This window comes from Oncorhynchus masou, chromosome 8 (genome assembly GCF_036934945.1).
Source record: "Oncorhynchus masou masou isolate Uvic2021 chromosome 8, UVic_Omas_1.1, whole genome shotgun sequence".
Lineage (NCBI taxonomy): Eukaryota > Metazoa > Chordata > Actinopteri > Salmoniformes > Salmonidae > Oncorhynchus > Oncorhynchus masou.
Window position 1 is genome coordinate 45,668,613 of NC_088219.1, and position 23,684 is coordinate 45,692,296.

Here is a 23,684-nt window from a genome sequence, read left to right on the forward strand (position 1 = left end):
ACCCTGTTTTTCCTGTTCCTAATTGGCTCCTTTATTTATGCATCTAGGTTTGAAAGCGAGGTAGTAACAGTACACCTTTCCAACACAACAGAGGTCTATAAAAACAGGATAGAAAAATTCAACCATATGTCATATGTCCTAACCTCACTTTGCAACTGATTCAAACAGAGACCTTGAAAATACTTTGAATGTCACCTTTATTCAAGCCTTTGTGACACTGCAACATTTCAACCGACATGGTCTTCATCAGGATACCTTAATGACTTTCCAGACACCTCAGTACGACAGAGCAGTCCTAGAAAGTCTGCAGAAAGTGGACATAGACTATCCAGGTGGACTAAATTGCCAATTGAAAAGGGGTAGGGATTAGACCCAGGTAGAGTAGATAAAGATTACAATCAGGATGATCTCCAGGAAGATCCACATTAGATGCAGGATTGTGGCAAACCAACCTGTACATTGCTCAGACTCAACAACTAAGGGTATTTTCTTCATGAGTAAAGTTGGAGGCAGCACAGTGACATTTTAATTTACATAATATATGTAAATTAACTTTTCAATTCATATCAGCAACATAGGGTTCGGGAGGGTTCAGCGCTTGGCAATGGACATTTACTGTAAATATTCCAATGAAATATCCCAGTATAGCCACTACTGAGCATGCTTCAATTATGCAAGCAACTTTTCATCTTAACCATATTACACATTTGTAAAATGAAACCAAACCACATTATGCTTTTGAATAATGCAACAATTTACAAGCATGTGCAGACAATGAAGGGTTTATTTTCTCGTCTGTAGTCTACACACATTACATTTTAGCTTCAAGACAAAAGTACAGACTTGCTAATATCACATCTTCATCAAGTAACGTTAGCCTATCAAAAATGTACGATTAGGCCTACTACCACTCATATGAATTTACAAGTACGGGAGAACCGGGATGAAAGTAACACGTTTAGGTTTTTTTCTAATTACTCAGAGATCGATAGAGCTAGACACACCATGTTTTATGAGAATCAACTTATTTATGTCATCTACAATTCATTAGCAACTGTAGTTCCATTCTTAAAGTAGATTAGTTATATAGGCAGACAGCAGAACTACCCCAACCTGCCGACAGGGCGGGAGTATCACAGCCTTGGGACAGAAGTAACAGCTGGCGAGAAGTGCACAATATCTATCTGTCTTATCTGTCTTATATCCTTCTTATGTTTCTGGTTTGTGATGCTCGTTGATTTCAACAAATGTACTATCAGCCATAATTTCATGTTTGGTCGATTTGAATAATTAATGCTATCGGTACGAAATTTATGAAAATTAACCATGCGTCAACATCGCAATATTTTGTTTTACAGTATTTGTCATGGTTTTCTATAGGTGAAGGAGAGTCGGACCAAAATGCGACGTGGAGATTCATGTTTAATGAAAAAACACACGAAACACAAACACTACAAAACAATAAACGTAACGTGAAAACCGAAATAGCCTAAACTGGTGCAAACTAACACAAGACAGGAACAGGAACATAAGGACAATCACCCACAAAACACTCAAAGAATATGGCTGCCTAAATATGGTTCCCAATCAGAGACAACGATAAACACCTGCCTCTGATTGAGAACCACTTCAGACATCCATAGACTAATCAAGAACATCCCACTAAGCTACAATCCCAATACCTATGAAAAAACCCCAAGACAAAAACACACCACATACAAAAACCCATGCCACACCCTGGCCTGACCAAATAGATAAAGAAACCACAAAATACTAAGACCAGGGCGTGACAGTATTAAATCGGACAAAAATGGATCAAATATTATCCAAATATATTAACCATCCTTTTCTCATCTCATGTTTTTCACAATTTTCAATGACTATTCATGCTTCGCCATACCACTCAGGTACGCTCCTCGTGTCTTGACGGAATACACATCCTTATTCTCACAAACGGCAAACTCATCATGCTTATCACATTTCTATGGCTTGACATAAGGTAATTGACCCCAGAATCATAAACATATACAGTGGGGCAAAAAAAGTATTTAGTCTGCCACCAATTGTGCAAGTTCTCCCACTTAAAAAGATGAGAGGTCTGTAGTTTTCATCATAGGTACACTTCAACTATGACAGACAAAATGAGAAGAAAAAATCCAGAAAATCACATTGTAGGATTTTTTTATGAATTTATTTGCAAATGATGGTGGAAAATAAGTATTTGGTCACCTACAAACAAGCAAGATTTCTGGCTGTCACAGACCTGTAACTTCTTCTTTAAGAGGCTCCTCTGTCCTGCACTTGTTACCTGTATTAATGGCACCTGTTTGAACTTGTTATCAGTATAAAATACACCTGTCCACAACCTCAACCAGTCACACTCCAAACTCCACTATGGCCAAGACCAAAGAGCTGTCAAAGGACACCAGAAACAAATAACCGTCCATTCGGAAAATGAATGATATATATTTACTCTGAGCTGCGCTTCGATAGATGGGTCAAAGATGGAAGACTGGTTTGCTCAGCAGAGATCGCCATTGTCCATTGAAGAATCTTTCTGGTCGTAGTGTTGTAGAGCAGACACGTTACCCTGTCGTTCTCAGGAGATCGTCTGTCCTTTCCTAGGCCACGTACGTTTACAGCTGCAGCTGATAACTCCACGTCTCGGAGGTATCACTTCTTCTTTAGTGAATAATAGTTCAAAGTTCATACAAAGTTGCCATAATCAGCTCAAGCTGTATTCTGGCTGGTCTAGTTGAAATTCACCATTCCAGCCTGGCAATCGTCACCTCCATGTTGAAATTAGCCCTTTTGAAAAGTATGGACACCAGTCCACTCGTCATTGGGAACTAAATGTTAATTTTGTTAGGTTGTGGTTGAAATTAGCCCTTTTAAATGTATGTACACCAGTCCTCACGTTGTCAAGAACTGAGTTGACTTCTGTCAACAGGCTTTTGTACTGGAGGAGAGAAGGGCGTGTTTCATAGTTCTCAACCAATGTCTGTTCACTTGGGCGTGGCCACTGAAGCTAAAATCACATTTAATCTTGTCACAAATAGTTTCATATTTAAATTGCACAACATGTGAATCTGAACTAGAATGTGTAGAATTTCCAAGATATAATTTGTCATCCTATCGTCAGATATAATGTCCCAGACAACAACTGATCTGACATCATATTCTTGAAGTACTAATGGACACTTTCAACTGGTTGAGAAATAGAAATATTGTTTCATTCCCCAACCTTTTGATATTACCATACTTTCTCTGTGGTAACACAGGGCTTTCCTAGAATCCATTCTGTAGAGTGGAGCGAAAAAGGGCAACGTATGACACCAAGTACCAGGACATTTTTGCAAAAAACCTAGTTGCCTCTGCTAGGAGGCTGACACTTTTTGAGTATACAATATAGCTCAGTATTTGTATGATTTATTTTATCACGGGCATAACGTTCACTGTGGACGGGGGAAATTGAAATAAAATTCTTTAATTGCATTTTTGCCCCCCCCCAGTTTAAATATTGGAATGTGATACCAAACAAGGCAACGGTGTGCTTTAGGACCAGAGCTGTAGGCTGTTTGGAGTGTAGGCTAGTTGGAGTGTTCATCCGACTGGATAAAAAATAAAATATAAAACACACTGGCTTGCAAAAGCATTCATCCCCTTGGAATTTTTAATATTTTGTTGCCTTACAACCTGGAATAAAAATGAATTTGAGGGGTTTGTATAATTTGATTTACACAACACGCCTACCACTTTGAAGAAAACTTGAGCATGCTTAACTATTCCCCCCCCCCCCAAATGTCAATACTTTGTAGAGCCACCTTTTGTAGAGCCACCTTACAGTTGCAAGTCTCTTGGTATGTAAGCTTGGCACATCTAGCTATTCTTCAAGGCAAAACGGCTCCAGCTCCTTCAATTTGGATGGGTTCTGCTTGTGTACAGCAATCTTTAAGTCATAACACAGATTCTCAATTGGATTGAGGTCTGGGATTTGACAAGAACATTCCAAGACATTTAAGTGTTTCCACTTAAACCACTCGGGTGTTGCTTTAGCGGTATGCTTAGGATTATTGTCCTGCTGGAAAGTGAACCTCCATCCCAGTCTCAGCATGGTGTTGGCAGCATCTGAGAAGACTGAAAAAGGTTTCCCTCAAGAATATCCCTGTATTTAGCGCCATCCATCATTCCTTCAATTGTGACCAGTTTCCCAGTCCCTGTCGAAGAAAAACATCTCCACAGCATGATGCTGCCACCACCATGCTTCACTGTGGCGATGGTATTCTCGGGGTGATGAGAGGTGTTGGGTTTATGCTAGACATAGCGTTTTCCTTGATGGCCAAAAAACTCACATTTTACTCTCCTCTGACCAGAGTACCTGCCTCCATATGTTTGGGGAGTCTCCCACAAGCCTTTTGGGGAACACCAAACGTGTTTGCTTATTTTTTTCTGGCTACTCTTCCGCGAAGCCCAGCTTTGGAGTGTACGGCTTAAAGTGGTCCTATGGACTGATAATCCGATCTCTGCTGTGGAGATTTGCAGCTCCTTCAGGGTTATCGTAGGTCTCTTTGTTGTCTCTCTGCTTAATGCCCTCATTGCCTGGTCTGTGAATTTTGGTGGCCGGCCTTCTCTTGACAGGTTTGTTGTGGTGCCATATTCTTTCCATTAAAAAAAAATGATTTAATTGTGCTCCGTGGGATGTTCAAAGTTTCAGATATTCTTTATAACCCAACCCTGATCTTTACTTCTCCTCAACTTTGTCTCTGACCTGTTTGGAGAGCTCCTTGGTCTTCATGGTGCCGCTTGCTTGCTGATACCCCTTGCTTAGCCTCTTGAGACTAGGGGGCAGTATTTTGATGTTTGGATGAAAAACGTACCCAAATGAAACTGCCTATTTCTCATGAACAGAAGCTAGAATATGCATATCATTGTCAGATTAGGAAACACTCTAATGTTTCCAAAACTGTCAAGATATTGTCTGTGAGTGTAAAGAACTGATATTGCAGGCTGAGGAAAATCCAAACCTCTCTGTTCCTTTGCAAGCCTGTCCTCCATTTAAAGGGATATCAAACAGATTCCTTTCCCTACAGCTTCCACAAGGTGTGAACAGTCTTTAGACATAGTTTCATGCTTTTATTCTGAAAAATGAGCAAGAATGATCACATCGCATCAGTGGATAGCTGTGTGTCGCCAGAGTTTTGCATGCGCAACAGCTTGGAGCAGACCTTTTCTCTCTCTCTCCTATTGAAAAGGCTACCACCTTATTGATTATTTATTGTTAAAACAACCTGAGGATTGATTATAAAAAAACGTTTGACATGTTTCTACAAACTTTACGGATACTATTTGGAATTTGTCTGCCTGTCGTGACCTGCACGAGCCTGTGGATTACTCAACAAAAATTGCTAACCAAATGGAGGTATTTTGGATATAAAAGTAAACTTTATCGAACAAAACAAACATTTATTGTGTAACTGGGAGTCTCATGAGAGCAAACATCCGAAGATCATCAAGGGTAAGCGATTAATTTTATTGCTTTTCTGACGTTCGTGACCAATCTACTTTGCCGCTAGCTGTTTGTAATGTTTTGTCTTCTGAGAGAGCTGACATAATTGCTTGGTTTGATTTCTCTGTAAAGCTTTTTTGAAATCTGACATGCCAGGTGGATTAAGAACAAGCTAAGCTGTGTTTTGGTATATTGGACTGAAAATGTAATATTTTTTGCAATATAATTTGAATTTGGCGCTCTACAATTCAGCGGATGTTGACAAAAATGATCCCGCTAAAGGGATCGGTGTGCCATGAGGTGGTGTTGCAGACTCAGTCAATTGGAGGTGTACCAGTGGATGTATTTCAATGCCTACCTTCAAACTCAGTGCCTCTTTGCTTGACACAAAATCAAAAGAAATCAGCCATGACCTCAGAAAAAAATGGAGACCTCCACAAGTCTGGTTCATCCTTGGGAGCAATTTCCAAATGGTACCACGTTCATCTGCACAAACAATAGTACGAAAGTATAAACACCATGGGACCACGCGGCCGTCATACCGCTCAGGAAGGAGACACGTTCTGTCTCCTAGAGATTAACGTACTTTGTTGCGAAAAGTGCAAATCAATGCCAGAACAACAGTAAAGGACCCTGTGAAGATGCTGGAGGAAACAGGTACAAAAGTATCTATATCCACGGTAAAACTAGTCCTATATCGACATAACCTGAATGGCCGCTCAGCAAGGAAGAAGCCACAGCTCGAAAACCACCATAACAAAGCCAGACTATGGTTTGCAACTGTACATGGGGACAAAGATGGTACTTTTTGGAGAAATGTCCTTTGGTCTGCTGAAACAAAACTAGAACTGTTTGACAATAATGACCATCGTTATGTTTGGAGAAAAAAGGGGGAGGCTTGCAAGAACACCATCCCAATAGTGAAGCACGAGGGAGGGAGCATCATGTTGTGAGTGTGCTTTGCTGCAGGAGGTAAATAGAATGCATCAAGAGGTAGGAAAATTGTGGATATATTGAAGCAACATCTCAAGATATCAGGAAGTTAACGCTTGGTCGCAAATGACTCTTCCAAATGGACAATGAACCCAATCATACTTCCAAAGTTGTGGTAAAATGGCTTAAGGACAACAGAGTCAATGTATTAGAGTGGCCATCACAAAGCCCTGACCTCAATCCTATAGAACATTTGTGGGCAGAACTGAAAAAGTGTGTGCGGGCAAGGAGGCCTATAATCTTGATTCAGTTTCACCAGCTCTGTCAGGAAGAATGGGCCAAAATTCATCCAACTTATTGTGGGAAGCTGTTGGAAGGCTACCGGAAACTTTTGACCCAAGTTAAACAATTTAAAGGCAATGCTACCAAATACTAATTGAGTGTATGTAAACTTCTGACCCACTGGGAATGTGATTGAAGAAATAAAAGCTGAAATAAATCATTCTCTCTGCTATTATTCTGACATTTCACATCCTTAAAATAAAGTGGTGAACCTAACTGACCTACGACAGGGAATTTTTATTAGGATTAAATTGTGAAGAACTGAGTTTAAATGTTTTTGGTTAAGGTGTATGTAAACTTCTGACTTAAACTGTATACTCAGATCATGTGACACTTAGATTACACACAGGTGGACTTTATTGAACTAATTATGTGACTTCTGAAGGTAATTGTTGGCACCAGATCTAATTTAGGGGCTTCATAGCAAAGGGGTGAATACATATACACACAACACTTTTCAGTTTTTATTTTAATTAAATTTTTTAAAACAAGTAATTTCTTTTGTTTCACTTCACCAATTTGGACTATTTTGTGCATGCCATTTACATGAAATACAAATAAAAATCAATTTACATTACAGGTTGTAATGCAACAAAATAGGAAAAATGCCAAGAGGGATGAATACTTTTGCAAGGCACTGTAAAAGTTGTCTCCCCCCTCTTCAAAAACCAAAGATGCACCCATCTTTTATACATTCCTTATTGCTCATCTTTATCAAGGGTGCCAGTATTTATGGATCTTACTGTACCTCCCCTAACAGTGGCTGCTATTCTGTCCCTGTGTCCAGAGTGACTGGCCAGGTCACCGGAGATAAAAGGGATAGCTGGGTTGAATACAAAACTTGCTTTATTGGTCCATTTGCACTAATAATCTTGATTTTTTTTTTGCTGTCACAGTACCCAACCTGACACACAACACACACATTACAGGCTGGGAGCAGCACAGGGGCTGCAACAGAGCACTTAAATCGAATACAACAGCTGTAGACCTTACCGGAGTACCGGAGGGGTAAAGTGCCTTGCTCAAGGGCACCAGAGAAGAGGGAAAGTTGTGACACCACGAGAGGAAGGACTTGTCGATATCTTGCCCTCCTTAAGGGGTTGGAACGGGGGAGAGGAACTGTGTGTGTTTTGTGTTTTGGGTGTGTGTTTTGGGTGTGTGTTTTGGGTGTTTGTTTTGGGTATATGATTTGTCCAGGAGCATCAATAGGTGTTAATTGATTATTGCTAGACAGACATTTTCAAGTCTTGCCATAGATTTTCAAGCGGATTTATATCAAAACTGTAACTAGGCCACTGAAGAACATTCAATGTCGTATTGGTGTGTATTTGTTCTTGTGTTTTAGTTAACTGTCTTTCTGAAAGGTGAAGTAGTCTTCCAGTGTCTGTTGGAAAGCAGAATGAACCATGTTTTCCTCTAGGATTTTGCCTGTGCTTAGCTCTATTCAGTTTCTTTTTATCCTAAAAAAACCCCTCTAGTTCTTGCCAATAACAAACATACCTATAACATGATGCAGCCACTACCATGCTTGAACATATTAACAGTGATACTCAGTGATGTGTTGTGTTGGATTTGCCACAAACATAATGCTTTGTATTCAGGACATGAATTTCATTTCTTTGCCACATTTTTTGCAGTTTTACTTTAGTGCCTTATTGCATGTTTAGGAATATATTCTGTACAGGCTTCCTTCTTTTCATTCTGTTATTTATGTTAGCATTATGGAGTAACTACAATGTTGTTGATCCATCCTTAGTTTTCTCCTATCACAAACAAACTCTGTAATTGTTTTAAAATCTCCAATGGGCTCATGGTGAAATCCCTGAGTGGTTTCTTTCCTCTCCGGCAACTGAGTTAGTAGTAGTAGTAGTAGTAACTGGGTGTATTGATACACCATCCAAGGTGTAATTAATAACTGCACCATACTCAACAGGATATTCAATGTCTTCTTTTTTACCCATCTACCAATAGGTGCCCTTCTTTGCAAACCATCGGTTTGAATCTGTGCTTGAAATGCACTGCTCGAATGAGATACTTGTGTGGTGTACAGAATTGGGGTAGTCGTTTAAAAATCCATGCAACTTATCATGTGACTTGTTTAGCACATTTTTACTCCTGAACGTATTTAGGCTTGCGATAACAAAGGGGTTGAATACTTATTGACATTTCAGGTTTTAATTTTTAATTAATTTGTAAACATTTCTAAAAACACAATTCCACTTTGATATTATGGGTTATTGTGTGCATATCAGTGACACAAAATCTAAATTTAACCTTGATTTCAAGCTGTAATGCAACAACATGTGAAAAAGTAAAGGGTGTGAATACTTTCTGAAGGCCCTGTATACTGTGTGTGTGTGTGAGAGAGAACAGGCAAAGAGCCTCGGTGGTAATCTGAGCAGGTATCCTGCTATCAGTAGTTTAGAGGGCCAATGGTATTGGCTGGGAGCGATTAAGACCAAGAAAGGCTATCAAGATCAGTTCTGACCTTGATAGGAGTGAAAGAGGGTTGCATGGTAAAAATGGTAAAATTAGAAAAAGGGTGTGAGTCAGGGTTGTCCACTCAGTCCATTCTCATTTCGGTATAATTTCTTTCAGCGTTTTATGAAAATAATTTAATTCGGAATAGGTACGGTACTGCTCTCTGCAACCATTTCTGGTTCACTACAGGCCACTTACATACAATATTAATACAGATTTACAGTCTATACTCCAAACAACAAATGTTATTATTCCTAATCATGTACATTTACATTTAAGTCATTTGGCAGACGCTCTTATCCAGAGCGACTTACAAATTGGTGAATTCACCTTATGACATCCATCTAGTGGGCCATATACCTATTGTCAGAGATAAGAGTTAGCCTTAAATAACAGGTACATGATAAGATGTTAATGTGATGAGCATAGAGAAATAGGTGCATGGGGGATGGATGCACAGGATATGGGGTAACATTTAATTTTCACTCCTGGTTCTCGAGAGCCCTGATTGAACCAATCAACTAATCATAGGGGAGTTTTTTTTCTTCTTTTTTTCCCACCTTTATTTAACCAGGTAGGCTAGTTGAGAACAAGTTCTCAATTACAACTGCGACCTGGCCAAGATAAAGCATAGCAGTGTGAACAGACAACACAGAGTTACACATGGAGTAAACAATTAACAAGTCAATAACACAGTAGAATTTTTTTTATTTTTATCTGAACCACTGTTATAGCACTGGGCTGGAAGGAAAGCCTGCACACACTGAGCCTCTCCAGGACTAGGAAAGAAGAACATTGTTATATCTTATCATAATCTTCCATTATACAGCTGTAATTACTCCATATTTAGTGTGACTATCCTCATTATCATAATTAGTGCTTTGAGCATAATGCAGGAAAAACGTATCACAGAATCTAAATAGTTTTGGTTCTAAACTTGAAATTAAAACAAATGACAAACGCTCATGGGCGTGTAATGTTGTGTGCAATGAGGTCCAACTTCTGGGACCTTTTTTTTTTCTTTACCACGGTACTTTTCACCTCAACAGGAGACTGACTAAGACTACGGACTTAGTTAATACTACGCTGCCTGGTCTCAAATAGGCTTTGCCATGCAGGAGGCTAAAACCTGCCAGAAGCTGAAGTGCAATCCTCTGGGTTCCTACAAACACACAGAAAGCCCCATGCAGGAAAGGCTCAAAGGGAGACCTGTTAAAACCAAAGTGGTCCTCCATATTTCTTAACCCACTACCACCACTGCTGCTACCACCCCATCCCAGCATCCATGACGCTGACAGGAGAGTTAGAGGAGGAGGTTGTCAGCAGAGGTCGTTGGCCCTACAAAAGGCACCTGCATAACTTTTGGTGCTTCCATGGCAACCCCAATCTGCTGGACACTTTTGGGGGGTGGTTTGGTGGAAGTCATGTGTTTACCAGTCACTTTCCCAGACTCGGGTAGAGTGCACACACATGCACGCGCAAGAAAGGAATTCCTAAATGCTTTCCAGTATCCAAGGGTTGCCAGTGGCAGGTGTGTAAATGAGTATGAAAGAGTGTGTGTGTGTTGCTGCGCTAGACAGTAGAATGAATGAAATACACAATAGCCTGTAGAGACCCCATGAAGCACCCCGTGGCTTCCCTTTGAGTTTCATTAGAACCTTTTGGACGCTGCCTGCTTATTGCTGAGCTATTTACATTTGTAGATGTCTTCGGGCTACATATCTAGCCGGAAGCTCTGCCTGTTGTGACAGAGCGTTCAGCTTGGTGATAAGCTGATCAAGGGATTTCTCTTGGCTGGAAAATAACTCTGACTTTGATTAGATGGTTTCACAATAGGAGACTTTATAATGGATTTTATCATGAGGTTCCATTGTCAAATTAGGTTTGTATTTCATATAATATACTATGGATAACCAAGTCCCAAGCCTAGCCCCCATGTTATGGTGTCTAAATTCTGGATTCCCATACTGCTAGGTTGGGGGACAGAACCATGCAGATAACTTGCAATAATTGCAGGCCTTAACAAGGATTTGTAACAAAGACATCCTCCCCAAATCACAGACAGAAAACTCTTTCCAAAGTGAATATATCACCACCCTGAATTTTTTTCAAAACAGCCTGTAGTTGTCACGTCAGTCCATCCCAAATAAGTCCAGGTGCATCCTGTTTCCATTGATCATCCATGATCATCCATGGTCATCCCATGAGACCTTTCTACAACTTGATTGGAGTCCACCTGTGGTAAATTCAAGTGATTGGACATGATTTGGAAAGGCACACACCTGTCTATATAAGGTCCCACAGTTGACAGTATGTCAGAGCAAAAACCAAGCCATGAGGTCAAAGGAATTGTCCGTAGAACTCCGAGACATGATTGTGTCGAGGCACAGATCTGGGAAAGGGTACAAAAAAACTGCAGCATTGAAGGTACCCAAGAACACAGTGGCCTCCAATATCCTTAAATGGAAGACGTTTGGAACGACCAAGACTCTTCCTCGAGCTGGCCGACCCGGCCAAAGTAACTGTACCACCTTACTATCTGTACCATCTGTTCCACCTTACTAACTGTACCACTTTACTAACTGTACCACCTGTCTAACTGTACCAACTGAACCACCTTACTAACTGTACCACCTTACTAACTGTACCACCTTACTAACTGTACCACCTTACTAACTATACCACCTTACTAACTGTACCATCTGTACCACCTTACTAACTGTACCACCTTACTAACTGTACCACCTTACTAACTGTACCACCTTACTAACTGTACCACCTTACTAACTGTACCATCTGTACCACCTTACTATCTGTACCACCTTACTAACTGGACCACCTTACTAACTGGACCACCTTACTAACTGTACCACCTTACTAACTGTACCACCTTACTAACTGTACCATCTGTACCACCTTACTATCTGTACCACCTTACTATCTGTACCATCTGTACCACCTTACTATCTGTACCAACTGTACCACCTTACTAACTATACCACCTTACTACCTGTACCACCTTACTAACTATACCACCTTACTAACTGTACCACCTTACTAACTGTACCACCTTACTAACTGTACCACCTGAACCACCTTACTAACTGTACCACCTTACTAACTGTACCACCTTACTAACTGTACCACCTTACTAACTATACCACCTTACTAACTGTACCATCTGAACCACCTTACTAACTGTACCACCTTACTAACTGTACCACCTTACTAACTGTACCACCTTACTAACTATACCACCATACTAACTGTACCACCTTACTAACTGTACCACCTTACTAACTGTACCACCTTACTAACTGTACCACCTTACTAACTGTACCACCTTACTAACTGTACCACCTTACTAACTGTACCACCTGAACCACCTTACTAACTGTACCACCTTACTAACTGTACCACCTTACTAACTGTACCACCTTACTAACTGTACCACCTTACTAACTGTACCACCTTACTAACTGTACCACCTGAACCACCTTACTAACTGTACCACCTTACTAACTGTACCACCTTACTAACTGTACCACCGTACAGTTAGTAAGGTGGTACAGTTAGTAAGGTGGTACAGTTAGTAAGGTGGTACAGTTAGTAAGGTGGTACAGTTAGTAAGGTGGTACAGATGGTACAGTTAGTGAGGTGGTAGAGTTAGTGAGGTGGTACAGTTAGAATAGTGGTACAGGTGGTACAGTTAGTAAGGTGGTACAGATGGTACAGTTAGTAAGGTGGTACAGTTAGTAACCACCTTACTAACTGTACCACCTGTACCACCTTACTAACTGTACCACCTTACTAACTGTACCATCTTACTAACTGTACCACCTTACTAACTGTAGCACCTGTACCACCTTACTAACTGTGCCACCTTACTAACTGTACCACCTTACTAACTGTACCATCCGACAAATTTTACCACCTTACTAACTGTACCATCTTACTAACTGTACCACCTGTCTAACTGTACCACCTGTCTAACTGTACCACCTGTACCACCTAACTAACTGTACCACCTTACTATCTGTACCATCTGTACCACCTTACTAACTGTACCACCTTACTAACTGTACCACCTGTCTAACTGTACCACCTGTCTAACTGGACCACCTGTCTAACTGTACCACCTGTCTAACTGTACCACCTTACTAACTGTACCACCTTACTAACTGTACCACCTTACTAACTGTACCACCTGTCTAACTGTACCACCTGTCTAACTGTACCACCTGTCTAACTGTACCACCTTACCAAATGTACCACCTTACTAACTGTACCACCTTACTAACTGTACCACCTTACTAACTGTACCACCTTACTAACTGTACCACCTTACTAACTGTACCACCTTACTAACTGTACCACCTTACTAACTGTACCACTTGTCTAACTGTACCACTTGTCTAACTGTACCACCTTACCAACTGTACCACCTAACCAACTGTACCACCTAACCAACTGTACCACCTTACCAACTGTACCACCTTACCAACTGTACCATCTTACTAACTGTACCATCTTACTAACTGTACCACCTTACTAACTGTAGCACCTTACTAACTGTACCACCTTACTAACTGTACCATCTTACTAACTGTACCACCTTACTAACTGTAGCACCTTACTAACTGTACCACCTTACTAACTGTGCCACCTTACTAACTGTACCACCTTACTAACTGTACCATCCGACAAATTTTACCACCTTACTAACTGTACCACCTTACTAACTGTACCACCTTACTAACAGTACCACCTTACTAACTGTACCACCTGTCTAACTGTACCACCTGTCTAACTGTACCACCTGTACCACCTTACCAACTGTACCAACTGTACCACCTAACTAACTGTACCACCTAACTAACTGTACCACCTGTCTAACTGTACCACCTGACGAAGTGTACCACCTGTACCACCTTACTAACTGTACCACCGTACCACCTGTACCGCCTTACTACCTGTACCACCTTACTAACTGTACCACCTTACTAACTGTACCACCTTACTAACTGTACCACCTGACGAAGTGTACCACCTGTACCTCCTTACTAACTGTACCACCGTACCACCTGTACCGCCTTACTAACTGTACCACCTTACCAACTGTAACAACCTACCAACTGTAACACCTTACCAACTGTAACACCTTACCAACTGTACCACCTTACCAACTGTACCACCTTACTAACTGTACCACCTTACTAACTGTACCACCTTACTAACTGTACCACCTTACTAACTGTACCATCTGTACCACCTTACTAACTGGACCACCTTACTAACTGTACCACCTTACTAACTGTACCACCTTACTAACTGTACCACCTGACTAACTGTACCACCTGTCTAACTGTACCACCTGTCTAACTGTACCACCTGTCTAACTGTACCACCTGTCTAACTGTACCACCTGTCTAACTGTACCACTTGTCTAACTGTACCACCTTACCAAATGTACCACCTTACCAAATGTACCACCTTACTAACTGTACCACCTTACTAACTGTACCACCTTACTAACTGTACCACCTTAAAAACTGTACCACCTTAAAAACTGTACCACCTGTCTAACTGTACCACCTGTCTAACTGTACCACCTGTCTAACTGTACCACCTTACCAAATGTACCACCTTACTAACTGTACCACCTTACTAACTGTACCACCTTACTAACTGTACCACCTTACTAACTGTACCACTTGTCTAACTGTACCACTTGTCTAACTGTACCACCTTACCAACTGTACCACCTTACCAACTGTACCACCTTACCAACTGTACCACTTTACCAACTGTACCACCTTACCAACTGTACCACCTTACCAACTGTATCACCTGTACCACCTGTCTAACTGTACCACCTTACCAACTGTACCACCTTACCAACTCTACCACCTTACTACCTGTACCACCTGACGAAGTGTACCACCTGTACCACCTTACTAACTGTACCACCTTACTAACTGTACCACCTTACTAACTGTACCACCTTACTAACTGTACCACCTGACTAAGTGTACCACCTGTACCTCCTTACTATCTGTACCACCGTACCACCTGTACCGCCTTACTAACTGTACCACCTTACTAACTGTACCACCTTACTAACTGTACCACCTTACCAACTGTACCACCTTACCAACTGTAACACCTTACCAACTGTAACACCTTACCAACTGTAACACCTTACCAACTGTACCACCTTACTAACTGTACCACCTTACTAACTGTACCACCTTACTAACTGTACCACCTTACTAACTGTACCATCTGTACCACCTTACTAACTGTACCATCTGTACCACCTTACTAACTGTACCACCTTACTAACTGTACCACCTTACTAACTGTACCACCTTACTAACTGTACCATCTGTACCACCTTACTAACTGGACCACCTTACTAACTGTACCACCTTACTAACTGTACCACCTTATTAGCTGTACCACCTTACCAACTGTACCACCTGTACCACCTTACTACCTGTACCACCGTACCACCTGTACCACCTTACTAACTGTACCACCTTACTAACTGTACCACCTGACGAAGTGTACCACCTGTACCACCTTACTAACTGTACCACCGTACCACCTGTACCACCTTACTAACTGTACCACCTTACTAACTGTACCACCTTACTATCTGTACCATCTGTACCACCTTACTAAGTGTACCACCTGTCTAACTGTACCACCTGTCTAACTGTACCACCTGTCTAACTGTACCACCTGTCTAACTGTACCACCTTACTAACTGTACCACCTTACTAACTGTACCACCTTACTAACTGTACCACTTGTCTAACTGTACCACCTGTCTAACTGTACCACCTGTCTAACTGTACCACCTTACTAACTGTACCACCTTACTAACTGTACCACCTTACTAACTGTACCACCTGTCTAACTGTACCACCTGTCTAACTGTACCACCTGTCTAACTGTACCACATTACCAAATGTACCACCTTACTAACTGTACCACCTTACTAACTGTACCACCTTACTAACTGTACCACCTTACTAACTGTACCACCTGACTAACTGTACCACCTGTCTAACTGTACCACCTGTCTAACTGTACCACCTGTCTAACTGTACCACCTGTCTAACTGTACCACCTGTCTAACTGTACCACTTGTCTAACTGTACCACCTTACCAAATGTACCACCTTACTAACTGTACCACCTTACTAACTGTACCACCTTACTAACTGTACCACCTTACTAACTGTACCACCTGTCTAACTGTACCACCTGTCTAACTGTACCACCTTACCAAATGTACCACCTTACTAACTGTACCACCTTACTAACTGTACCACCTTACTAACTGTACCACCTTACTAACTGTACCACTTGTCTAACTGTACCACTTGTCTAACTGTACCACCTTACCAACTGTACCACCTTACCAACTGTACCACCTTACCAACTGTACCACCTTACCAACTGTACCACTTTACCAACTGTACCACCTTACCAACTGTACCACCTTACCAACTGTATCACCTGTACCACCTGTCTAACTGTACCACCTTACCAACTGTACCACCTTACCAACTCTACCACCTTACTACCTGTACCACCTGACGAAGTGTACCACCTGTACCACCTTACTAACTGTACCACCTTACTAACTGTACCACCTTACTAACTGTACCACCTTACTAACTGTACCACCTGACGAAGTGTACCACCTGTACCTCCTTACTATCTGTACCACCGTACCACCTGTACCGCCTTACTAACTGTACCACCTTACTAACTGTACCACCTTACTAACTGTACCACCTTACCAACTGTACCACCTTACCAACTGTAACACCTTACCAACTGTAACACCTTACCAACTGTAACACCTTACCAACTGTACCACCTTACTAACTGTACCACCTTACTAACTGTACCACCTTACTAACTGTACCACCTTACTAACTGTACCATCTGTACCACCTTACTAACTGTACCATCTGTACCACCTTACTAACTGTACCACCTTACTAACTGTACCACCTTACTAACTGTACCACCTTACTAACTGTACCATCTGTACCACCTTACTAACTGGACCACCTTACTAACTGTACCACCTTACTAACTGTACCACCTTATTAGCTGTACCACCTTACCAACTGTACCACCTGTACCACCTTACTACCTGTACCACCGTACCACCTGTACCACCTTACTAACTGTACCACCTTACTAACTGTACCACCTGACGAAGTGTACCACCTGTACCACCTTACTAACTGTACCACCGTACCACCTGTACCACCTTACTAACTGTACCACCTTACTAACTGTACCACCTTACTATCTGTACCATCTGTACCACCTTACTAAGTGTACCACCTGTCTAACTGTACCACCTGTCTAACTGTACCACCTGTCTAACTGTACCACCTGTCTAACTGTACCACCTTACTAACTGTACCACCTTACTAACTGTACCACCTTACTAACTGTACCACTTGTCTAACTGTACCACCTGTCTAACTGTACCACCTGTCTAACTGTACCACCTTACTAACTGTACCACCTTACTAACTGTACCACCTTACTAACTGTACCACCTGTCTAACTGTACCACCTGTCTAACTGTACCACCTGTCTAACTGTACCACATTACCAAATGTACCACCTTACTAACTGTACCACCTTACTAACTGTACCACCTTACTAACTGTACCACCTTACTAACTGTACCACTTGTCTAACTGTACCACTTGTCTAACTGTACCACCTTACCAACTGTACCACCTTACCAACTGTACCACCTTACCAACTGTACCACCTTACCAACTGTACCACCTGTACCACCTGTCTAACTGTACCACCTAACCAACTGTACCACCTTACCAACTGTACCACCTTACCAACTGTACCACCTTACTACCTGTACCACCTCACTAACTGTACCACCTTACTAACTGTACCACCTTACTAACTGTACCACCTGACGAAGTGTACCACCTGTACCACCTTACTAACTGTACCACCGTACCACCTGTACCACCTTACTAACTGTACCACCTTACTAACTGTACCACCTTACTAACTGTACCATCTGTACCACCTTACTAACTGTACCACCTGTCTAACTGTACCACCTGTCTAACTGTACCACCTTACTAACTGTACCACCTTACTAACTGTACCACCTTACTAACTGTACCACCTGTCTAACTGTACCACCTGTCTAACTGTACCACCTGTCTAACTGTACCACCTTACCAAATGTACCACCTTACTAACTGTACCACCTTACTAACTGTACCACCTGTCTAACTGTACCACTTGTCTAACTGTACCACCTTACTAACTGTACCACCTTACTAACTGTACCACCTTACTAACTGTACCACTTGTCTAACTGTACCACTTGTCTAACTGTACCACCTTACCAACTGTACCACCTTACCAACTGTACCACCTTACCAACTGTACCACCTTACCAACTGTACCACCTTACCAACTGTATCACCTGTACCACCTGTCTAACTGTACCACCTTACCAACTGTACCACCTTACTACCTGTACCACCTCACTAACTGTACCACCTTACTAACTGTACCACCTTACTAACTGTACCACCTGACGAAGTGTACCACCTGTACCACCTTACTAACTGTACCACCTTACTAACTGTACCACCTTACTAACTGTACCACCTGACGAAGTGTACCACCTGTACCTCCTTACTAACTGTACCACCGTACCACCTGCACCGCCTTAATAACTGTACCACCTTATTAGCTGTACCACCTTACTAACTGTACCACCTTACTAACTGTACCACCTTACTATCTGTACCATCTGTACCACCTTATTAGCTGTACCACCTTACCAACTGTAACATCTGTACCACCTTACTACCTGTACCACCGTACCACCTGTACCACCTTACTAACTGTACCACCTTACTAACTGTACCACCTGACTAACTGTACCACCTTACTAACTGTACCACCTGTCTAACTGTACCACCTGTCTAACTGTACCACCTGTCTAACTGTACCACCTGTCTAACTGTACCACCTGTCTAACTGTACCACCTGTCTAACTGTACCACCTGTCTAACTGTACCACTTGTCTAACTGTACCACCTGTCTAACTGTACCACCTGTCTAACTGTACCACCTGTCTAACTGTACCACCTGTCTAACTGTACCACCTGTCTAACTGTACCACCTGTCTAACTGTACCACTTGTCTAACTGTACCACCTTACCAAATGTACCACCTTACTAACTGTACCACCTTACTAATTGTACCACCTTACTAACTGTACCACCTTACTAACTGTACCACCTTACTAACTGTACCACCTGTCTAACTGTACCACCTGTCTAACTGTACCACCTGTCTAACTGTACCACCTGTCTAACTGTACCACCTGTCTAACTGTACCACCTTACCAACTGTACCACCTTACCAACTGTACCACCTTACCAACTGTACCACCTTACCAACTGTATCACCTGTACCACCTGTCTAACTGTACCACCTAACCAACTGTACCACCTTACCAACTGTACCACCTTACCAACTGTACCACCTTACTACCTGTACCACCTTACTAACTGTACCACCTTACCAACTGTACCACCTTACTACCTGTACCACCTTACTAACTGTACCACCTTACTAACTGTACCACCTGACGAAGTGTACCACCTGTACCACCTTACTAACTGTACCACCTTACTAACTGTACCACCTTACTAACTGTACCACCTTACTAACTGTACCACCTTACTAACTGTACCACCTGACGAAGTGTACCACCTGTACCGCCTTACTAACTGTACCACCTTACTAACTGTAACACCTTACCAACTGTAACACCTTACCAACTGTAACACCTTACCAACTGTAACACCTTACCAACTGTAACACCTTACCAACTGTACCACCTTACCAACTGTACCACCTTACCAACTGTACCACCTTACCAACTGTACCACCTTACTAACTGTACCACCTTACTAACTGTACCACCTTACTAACTGTACCACCTTACCAACTGTACCACCTTACCAACTGTACCACCTTACTACCTGTACCACCGTACCACCTGTACCACCTTACTAACTGTACCACCTTACTAACTGTACCACCTGACGAAGTGTACCACCTGTACCACCTTACTAACTGTACCACCGTACCACCTGTACCACCTTACTAACTGTACCACCTTACTAACTGTACCACCTTACTAACTGTACCACCTTACCAACTGTACCACCTTACCAACTGTACCACCTTACCAACTGTACCACCTTACCAACTGTACCACCTTACTAACTGTACCACCTTACTAACTGTACCACCTTACTAACTGTACCATCTGTACCACCTTACTAACTGTACCACCTTACTAACTGTACCACCTTACTAACTGTACCACCTTACTAACTGTACCACCTTACTAACTGTACCATCTGTACCACCTTATTAGCTGTACCACCTTACTAACTGTACCACCTTACTAACTGTACCATCTGTACCACCTTACTAACTGTACCACCTTACTAACTGGACCACCTTAATAAGTGTTTGGTTTAAGTTTAAGCCTTAGCTTCAGTGTGGCTCCTGTGGATAGGTCTCCCGCTGTGTGAGAGAAAACACTCCACCTCTTGTGTACTTATTTTCTTACACTCTTTTATTTTCTCAGCAGGCCTGGTCTGTCTAGGGGCTTCATCCTTATCTCTAATGGGTTGGGAAAGGTCAGCAGTAATGCATTCCTTTGTCAGCATGACAGTGCTTATGGAGATTTTCAAGGAACTGGTTAAAATGATGAACTAGGCATCTTTATATTAGCAACTGTGCTATCTCGAGGCATTCACAAGCAGTCTCCATGCTACTGCCTATTTCTCGTTAGAGAACCCTGGGCCCTGACAGTAAATCTCAGTAAGACCAAAATAATGGTGTTCCAAAAAAGGTCCAGTCACCAGGACCACAAATACAAATTCCATCTAGACACTGTTGCCCTAGAGCACACAAAAAACTATACATACCTTGGCCTAAACATCAGCGCCACTGGTAACTTCCACAAAGCTGTGAACGATCTGAAAGACAAGGCAAGAAGGGCATTCTATGCCATCAAAAGGAACATAAATTTCAACATACCAATTAGGATTTGGCTAAAAATACTTGAATCAGTCATAGAGCCCATTGCACTTTATGATTGTGAGGTCTGGGGTCCGCTCACCAACCAAGTCTTCACAAAATGGGACAAACACCAAATTGAGACTCTGCACGCAGAATTCTGCAAAAATATCCTCCGTGTACAACGTAGAACACCAAATAATGCATGCAGAGCAGAATTAGGCCGATACCCACTAATTATTAAAATCCAGAAAAGAGCCGTTGAATTCTATAACCACCTAAAAGGAAGCGATTCCCAAACCTTCCAAAACAAAGCCATCACCTAACGAGAGATGAACCTGGAGAAGAGTCCCCTAAGCAAGCTGGTCCTGGGGCTCTGTTCACAAACACAAACACACCCTACAGAGCCCCAGGACAACAGCACAATTAGACCCAACCAAATCATGAGATAACAAAAAGATAATTACTTGACACATTGGAAAGAATTAACAAAAAAACAGAGCAAACTAGAATGCTATTTGGCCCTACACAGAGAGTACACAGCGGCGGAATACCTGACCACTGTGACTGACCCAAACTTAAGGAAAGCTTTGACTGTGTATAGACTCAGTGAGCATAGCCTTGCTATTGAGAAAGGCCGCCGTAGGCAGACATGGCTCTCAAGAGAAGACAGGCTATGTGCTCACTGCCCACAAAATGAGGTGGAAACTGAGCTGCACTTCCTAACCTCCTGCCCAATGTATGACCATATTAGAGAGACATATTTCCCTCAGATTACACAGATCCACAAAGAATTCGAAAACAAATCCAATTTTGATAAACTCCCATATCTACTGGGTGAAATTCCACAGTGTGCCATCACAGCAGCAAGATTTGTGACCTTTTGCCACGAGAAAAGGGCATCCAGTGAAGAACAAACACCATTGTAAATACAACCCATATTTATGCATATTTATTTTATCTTGTGTCCTTTAACCATTTGTACATTGTTAAAACACTGTATATATATATATATATATATTATATGACATTTGTAATGTCTTTGTTTTGAAACTTCTGTATGTGTAATGTTTACTGTTAATTTTTATTGTTTTTCACTTTACATATTCACTTTATATATTATCTACCTCACTTGCTTTGGCAATGTTAACACATGTTTCCCATGCCAATAAAGCCCTTGAATTGAATTGAATTGAAACAAACACCAGAGAGTACAAATTGACCACTCTTGTATTTACTGTCCACTATACTTTCTTTCAGTATTATCCTAAGAGCAGAGATTAGTTATTGACAAACAGATACAGTGGTGAAGTGCTGGGATGTAAATGCTTTCAAGTCTGTCGAAGATAGAGAGCCTAGTAAACGTGTGCACACCCCTTGCACAGTTGTCACATTTTGTTGCCTTAAAATGTAATCTAAAAAGGGATTACAATTTTAAAAATCCTACAGATCTATGAAGGCTGTCTCATCGTTGTCGGTGATCAGGCCTATCACTCGTGTTGTCAGCGAACTTAATGATTGTGTTGGAGTTGTGTTCGGCAACGCAGTCGTGGGTGAACAAGGAGTACAGGAGGGGGGCTAAGTACATACCCCTTGAAGGGCCCCAGTGTTGAGGATCAGCGTGGCTGTCACGCCTGCTCCCGCTCTTCCTCCCTCTGGTGCTCGAGGGTGCCAGACTCCCCAAAATTACGCACTCAAGCCACCTTCAATATGCACACTTGCCCTTACCCGTCACGCGCGTCAGCACTCATTGGACTCATGTGGACTCAATTGCTTGTGTAATTTCCTTCCATATACCTGTCTGTTTCCTCTCTCTATTCAATGCTTCGGGATTGTTTGTCATATGTCCTTGTTTACCCATGTGCTGGCGCTGTCGTGTTCTATGTCTGTTCCTGAAATAATGTTTGGCTCCCCGTACCTGCTTCTCATCCCTGGAGTCAGGTCCTGTGGTGGCAGACGTGTTGTTGCCTACCCTTGCTACCTGTCAGGAAGTCCAGGATCCAGTTGCAGAGGGAGGTGTTTAGTCCCAGAGTCCTTAGCTTAGTCATGAGCTTTGTGGGCATTATGATGTTAAACGCTGAGCTGTAGTCAATGAACAGCATTCTCACATAGGTGTTCCTTTTGTCCAGGTGGGAAAGTGCAGTGTGGAACCACACTTGCAATTTTGTTTGAGGGTTGTGGTTGGGTTTGTCAAAGCATTTTTCTTTGTCAAATATTTTTCTCTTCACTGCTAGATTAGTGATTTACCCTATGTGAAATAGGTACATATGACTGCTTGATTGTCATCC

The 23,684-nt window shown here is 41.9% G+C and overlaps 2 long non-coding RNA genes across 2 annotated transcripts in view; one reads left to right on the forward strand and one right to left on the reverse strand.

Annotated features, from left to right (window-relative positions):
• Window positions 1-23,684, reverse strand: part of LOC135544743 (uncharacterized) — a 52,453-nt gene that overhangs the window by 19,156 nt on the left and 9,613 nt on the right. Inside the window, exon 2 of the long non-coding RNA XR_010456372.1 lies at window positions 21,306-21,356. This is a non-coding gene — a long non-coding RNA (uncharacterized LOC135544743). The remainder of the gene's footprint in view (window positions 1-21,305; window positions 21,357-23,684) is intronic.
• LOC135544742 (uncharacterized) overlaps window positions 1-23,684 on the forward strand; it is a 32,785-nt gene that overhangs the window by 4,518 nt on the left and 4,583 nt on the right. The window lies entirely within an intron of this gene.